Below are 7500 nucleotides of genomic sequence, written 5' to 3' on the forward strand. Positions count from 1 at the left end.
ATTATTTACTTATGTACAGTCATCCTACACTATTCGATGAGTTACGTCAGATGTTACAGTATTTATTTATTTATTTATTATTTACATATGTACATTCACGTCAGATGTTCCAATATTTATGTATTATTTACTTATGTACAGTCACCCTGCACTATTCGATGATTCATGTCAGATGATACAGTATTTATCTATTATTTACTTATCTACAGACACCCTGCAGTATTCGATGATTCGCATCAGATGTTACAGTATTTATCTATTATTTACTTATGTACTGTCACCCTGCACTATTCGATGATTCACGTCAGATGATACAGTATTTATCTATTGTTTACTTATGTACATTCACTCTGCACTATTCGATGATTCGCATCAGATGATACAGTATTTATCTATTATTTACTGATTTACAGTCACCCTGCACTATTCGATGATTCGCGTCTGTAACCTCTCTTTTTTACGTCATAAAATATGTTTTATATTTTTTTAATAGTTTCCCCATGAGCCTTTTTTAGAAAGTATGCTTTGAGTTAGATGTAATTATACATTTGGTCACCTAAATTTACTTTAGACATCATAACTGTGTTAACCCTATACATTGTTTTGGTATCTGATTGGACCTGATGCGATTGATTTTAAATTATTTTCAAACCTTGGTGACTGTATGAATATACAGCCTCAATAGTAGTCTATATTTAATGACTGTGTATTTTATTTTGGTAAAAACCTTAATACTTGTTTTATATATAAAATTTTACGGGTTTGGAATGCCCTTTTTCGTTAAATGTTGACGTTATCTTGTTGAACAGGTGTGTTAGTTACCATTTTGGTTTCCAAGGAAATGACATCATACTGCATACCTGGTTGCCATTAAAAAGTGCATTTGGCGCTGTTTTTACTTGTCTGATGAAGCTCCTGTTAAACAGAAGCGAAAACGTTACTAATAAAATACGTTTACCTTTTGGCTTGGTGTGCTTTTCGACTTTTTCCGCTTTTTTGTTCAGTGGTTCTTTGGTTTTATTTGTTTCACTAGTTTGTTTTGTTGCGGAATGTCGAGCTCTAGTACACCGATTCTTTTTGGGTCGGGCAACGCTATTTCTAACGATGTATCTACATCTGGAGACCCAAATAATTTTGAAACTCTGATGGCGTTATTAACACAACGTTTGGATTCCTTTAACTCCCGGTTGGACAGGATAGAGTCCAACGTAGCGTCAGCTGCACATAATACTACACCTAACCTATTTGGCAACAACAGCGTGAGGCTGGATACCGGGTCACTGGGTTCTGTACCACCAGGTCAACCCCAACGGAAGACGGTAACTATTGGGAGGTCCCATCCTGCGGAGACTACTGGTGGGACCAAACCAGTCCCGTTACCAGGACAAGACGACCATATTCATCTATGCCAAGCGGCTGGTTCCGAACCTGGTTTTAACAACATTACTTCAAATAGTGGAAACACTAATGTTAACGATGGGAACAGTACCTCTGGGCTTATTGGTGCGCCTACCTTCGGGGAATGGGTTGAGAATACCGAAGCATTTGATTTTGGATTACCCGTTTCATCTGGCTCGCTGGCTACAGGACTTTCCTCTACAGGTAACCCGGATGATTGTATTACGAGTAACTTAAAACTGTTGGATATCAAAATGTTAAAAATAAAGAAACTCCAACTTGAAGTTTCTTATTTCAAGCAGTGCATCAAGGAAAAGCTTGTGCCCAAAGGGTTGAGGAGCTCCTTTTCCCCTACTGGGTTATTTTATGATGTTTCCTTTATGAGCGACCTTTCTAGCCTTTTTAACAAACAGGGGCTGGAACTGCTTGAATTAATGGTTAACCATTACTCGAAGCACATTGATTGTTTATTGGGTGAAACCAGTGTTCTTAATGAGAAAATCAAATTTGATACTAACTTTCTTCGATATAAGTATGACTACCACCGGATTTTTGAAAGTATTGATGCTTTGTTGGTCAAACTGAAAACAAACAAAAACAAAAAATTAATGAGAGACAGGCAAGCCTACGCTAACGAGCTTGCCTACCCTAACTTGACCAAGAAAGCAAATGGTCCTACAAATTTGTCTGAAACACACAATATATGTAAAAATGATAGGGGTGGCACCCCTTCTACCATCACTCTAGAGGAACAGGAACTAGATCATGAGGATGGAGATGAGGGTACATCTTCCCATCAACCTAGGAGGAGTAATAGGATTAAGGCCAACTTTAATAATTATGGCCACCGCCCTAATTATAACAACCAGACAAAGCCTTTTTTAGGGCGCAAGAATTACCAGAGGAAAAACAACCAGAACAGATCGAAGTAGAAAGTATTTCTGGGCCTTGTTCAACTTCCTCTGGTAAACCTACCATCTTAACCAACAAAAAAGGAGACTTTACTGTGTACAACTTTTCTAATGTGAATATAGAACAAGAACTTATTGAACTACTAGCTTTTGGTTTGTCATTTGTTCCTGATCAGAAGGTTTGCTTATCAAAATTCTTAATTGAATTTAAATGTTTTGTTCGCAATCTTAACCTCAAGGTGTTGTTCAATGGGGTCCCTAACACAGAAAAAGCTCCCTTTAAATTGCTTAGTGCTTTTAACCCTCCTCTACATCCCATCTTACATACCTTCGAGTATGTTTGTGAACTCGACTTTAGGCAACTGTTTGACAACATCAAATGGTTTAACAACCAAAGTAATATTTCACCCGATCAAAGATCCAGCTTGAAAAACCTACGCAATTTACCTATTAGGGTGATCAAACCTGACAAGGGTGGGGGGCTTGTCATCTTTGATAAAGATGATTATACTGTTAGAATGTCTAAGGTATTGAACTCCCCTGCCTATGAAGCTTCATCTCTCAATGAAACATCAGGCCAATACAATAGGATTAAAGGGTACTTTAGGGATTTGTTTATTGAAGGGAGAATCAACATAGACACCTTCAACTTTATCAACATCTCTTTCCCCAGAGTCCCAATCATGTTTGGGATACCTAAAATCCACAAGAACTTAACGGATCCACCTATGCGAGCTCTTGTGGATGGGAGATGTTCTATCACCCACCCTTGTGCTAAGGTTGTTGATCACATTTTAGGTAAATATCTCACGTTACTCCCACAAATTTGTAAAGATTCTTGGTCTTTCTTAAAAGCCATCAATGATATCCCGTTTAACCCATCCAATAACTTCTTAACCATTGATGTGGTGGATCTATACACCTCTATACCACACCAAGAAGCATTGGAATGGGTAGAGCTTATGCTGGTAGACTTACAAGCTCCGAAAGATGAAATTGAGTTGGTTACTCTTCTTTTGGACATTATTTTATCTTCAAATTTTTTCATCTTTAACAACTGCCACTACTTACAGAAAAGGGGAATCGCTATGGGGTCCCCATGTGGAGGTAGTGTGGCAAATTTAGTGGTTGCTTATTGGGAAAAAACTGTTCTTTTTGTGAACCCCCATTTTAAAAAAGCCACTAAATTTTACACTCGCTTTTTAGATGATGTGTTTGTCCTTATTCAAGGCAATTCTGACACTGTCACTAGCTTGGTTCAAAATATGAACGAGTCATGCACCTTTTTAAAATTTACACACAAATTTTCCACCAGTGAGATTGATTACCTGGATGTCAAACTGGTTAAAGATCTTCATAACACCTGCATTCTTTCTAGCATTTTTAGGAAACACACCTATTGTAATGCTTTTTTGCACTTTTCCAGTAACCATCCTTGGAAACAAAAAAGATCAATAGTCAAAGGCCAGCTAGTTAGAGCTACACGTATGTGTAGCACTTTAGCGGCGTTTGAAGTTGAGTGTACTATTCTTAGGAGCATGTTTTTGAACAGGGGATACCCCGACGAGCTTTTAGACAACTTAATTAAGGAAGTTTCCTTAAAAAGAGCTTCAGGGTTCTACCAGCCACTCCTTCAAGGTACAAAACAGAGCACCCTGCAGGTGACCAACATGTTAGAAACATCTATTCATAACCTTGAATTTGGAGTTACTTCACGTGAACTCAGTAGGTCTGTGTATCACAAACCTAATCAAACTGGTGACTTTAAGTCCAGTTTCATCATTACACACAATAAACATGCTAACATTATGTGTTCGATTGTCAAAAAGAACTGGCAGTTCATTTCAAACAACACACACCTGTTAGAGGTTTTGGGGCCTTACCCCCTTTTTGTTTTTAAGAGGGGCAAAAACTTAAAAGACCTTTTGCAAACGAGTGACTCTGTTAGTACCGGTTTTAGACAAACTGGAACATTTATTTGTGGAACCTGTAATTGGTGCAGATTATTAAAAGTAGGGAATTCTTTTACCATAAAAAGGGAGAAATTCACCATCAACCATAGGATTTGTTGCGACACCAGGTCTGTAGTCTATACAGCATTCTGTAACTGTTGCCCTGCATTTTATGTTGGCAAAACGGACCGGAGACTACGGGACCGTATTTATCAACATAATTATGCCATAAAAATAAAAAATTGGATAACGCCCTCTCAAAACACATTCTTGAAAATCCTGGGCACAGTTTTTGTTTTATGGGCATCGACTTGGTAAAACTTGGCATTAGAGGGGGTCCCCAACCCCTCTTATTGGAAATAAAAGAGTTAGAATGGCAACTCTTACTAAATGCATTTGCTCCCCCAGGTTTAAACGAAGCTTGCAACATCTCTGTTATCTTAAAGCATAAAAGTTACCTTAGGTCTTGAACTTTTTGCTGCTTCCTTTTGTAAAGCTCTTTTCACATAATATACACCTTATTAAGTTAGGACCATTTACTGTAACCTCTCTTTTTACATGTCATAAAATATGTTTTATATTTTTTTAATAGTTTCCCCATGAGCCTTTTTTAGAAAGTATGCTTTGAGTTAGATGTAATTATACATTTGGTCACCTAAATTAACTTTAGACATTATAACTGTGTTAACCCTATTTTTTTGGGTATTTGATTGGACCTGATGCGATTGATTTTTAAATTATTTTCAAACCTTGGTGACTGTATGAATATACAGCCTCAACAGTAGTCTATATCTAATGACTGTGTATTTTATTTGGGTAAAAACCTCAATACTTGTTTTATAAATAAAAATTTTACGGGTTTTGTAATGCCCTTTTACATTAAATGTTGATGTTACCTTGTTGAACAGGTGTGTTAGATACCATTTTGGTTTCCAAGGAAATGACATCATACTGCATACCTGGTTGCCATTAAAAAGTGCATTTGGCGCTGTTTTTATTTGTCTGATGAAGCTCCTGTTAAACAGAAGCGAAAACGTTACTAATAAAATATGTTAACCTTTTGGCTTGGTGTGCTTTTCGACTCTTTCCGCATTTTCATTCAGAGCTTATATAAATGGCATAAGTAAGGTGCGAGAAGCTTTACTTTCAAAGGGGTATTGCCAGTTTTGACTTCTGGTGTCTAATATGAGCACTCACAGCTGAAGCAACCTCTTTACTACAGTTTTGTTTAGTTTTGTTTTCACTTTATTAATCAGGTTAATCCCATTAGGCAAATGGCTTCTTTTTAGGGGTGACCCAATGTGGTACTCATACAAACCTGGTGAAATTTGCCCAGGACACCAGGGAACTTCCCCTACTCTTTTCGAACAGGGATGCTAATTGTTCTCTCACTTCCAGTGCCAGGAGGAGACATGGAGTTGTAACAAAATGAAAGTACACCAGATTATTGTGAAATAAGTGAATCATTTGCAATACATAGAGAGAAGGAGACAAGGAAGGAAGTAGTTATGTTCGAGAATCAAAGCGATGAAGTAAAGCTGAGTGAGCCTTTAAAGGAAAGTTTGGTAAGTTGTAATGATGTGAAGGCAGATGAGCCTTTGCAAGAGTGTTGTGCAGTGGTAGAAAAAGAAAAGAAGGTGGCACCTGTGATGGATTCTGAAGATTTTTTCCAGTAGAACCTTTTTGGGATTAGGATTCAACACAAGCATGTGTTGTTACAATCATTCGGTTGGGAGGGTTGCAGGATGCTTTACTTATGGACTTGGCAGATATGAGTGATCCAGGGAGTGCTAAAGATAATTCCTGGAGTGAAATTATGGACAGAATACAGCAAGGAGATGGTCAGTGAGCAGAATTTACAGTAAAGAAGTTGTATGCAGAAACAGTTAAAATAAGAGCTCAGAAAGAAAAAGAAGAGAAGAAATATTCTACTATCAAGAAAAAGAAGTCATTTAAAGTAAGAATAGAAAAAAAAGATACTGATCTGGACAGATATAAGGTATGAGATGAAATAATTACACCTCTTGGAACTAAAGCAGTTCTTGAAACATACAAATAAAGAAACTTACTGTGACATTATTTTTGAAACTGGTCAATTGATGGAGAAATTTCTAGAAGAATATAAAAAAAGAAACACTGTTTCCCTTGGAACCAGTATGTCTTAAAGAGGTTTTTCAGAGAGACAAGAAAAAAGATGCACAATTTATAAAGGAAGAAGAAATACTTTAAAAGGACATTTATTAAAATTATTTAAAGCGGTATTAGAAATTTCAAAAGTGTATGGTAAAAGAGGTTTTTGGACTGGGTTGTGGTACTGTCTTGTGATATTGAATGCAGAAAATGAAAAAAAGTGTGTGCATTCCTAGTATTATAAATGTGGAGGGGCACAAAGGTAGAGTGAGATATTTAGGTTAACCAAAAAGTTGTTTTCTGTGTGGTAAATTTGATAACTTGATTAACAATTGTGAAAAAAAGAAAATGTTATGTATGTGGAGAGGCAGTTCATGATATGAAGATGTGTAAGTTAGGATGTCATAAATGTAAAAAAAGAGGGCATTTAGGTATGGAAGGTGAAGAGACAGTCAGAGAATATAGATACACAAATAGATCAGAAGCAAGTCAGTAGACAGACGTAGAATCGGAAGTCATAGATACATAAATAGATTTGATGCAGACAAATATTCTGGAAAGTGAGTAAGAGAAGGAAGAAACGAGTAATGAATCTGGCAGTAATGGATGCAGGAGGTTCAGATGTAAGTGAGACAGAAGATAAAAAATGGAATGTAGTTAAACAAGAAAGGGGTTCTGTTGTAAAGAGTACCAGAAGGAAAAAGACAAATTATAGATGATCAAAGGATGAAATTATGGGGATAGTAGAGAATTAATATAAAAGAATTATTTAAAGGGCAAAGTATACAAACTTATAACAAATGGAAAGTCTTTCTTTTTTAGACCAAGATAGTAAGTAGATGGAAAAATATTGTGATGGAGGAATTAGAAAATGTATTAAAGTTAGTTAATTTGGAGTCAGCAGCCTGCCGGATGAAATAGAATGTATAATGTATAAAAATATGACAAGATGTAACTGTCTTTCAGCACCAGGGTTCGGGGTCGCCACAGTGGAACTCCAGTCCGCTAATGATTGGCAGTGAATTTTTATGGTGTCAAGTTCCCAGCCCAGTGCCCAACCTTCAAAGAAGGCACAGCCACACATGCTCACACCTACCTGCATGTATTTA

This window comes from Protopterus annectens, chromosome 13.part0, assembly GCF_019279795.1.
Source record: "Protopterus annectens isolate FY-2018-M chromosome 13.part0, PAN1.0, whole genome shotgun sequence".
In the NCBI taxonomy this organism is placed as follows: domain Eukaryota; kingdom Metazoa; phylum Chordata; order Ceratodontiformes; family Protopteridae; genus Protopterus; species Protopterus annectens.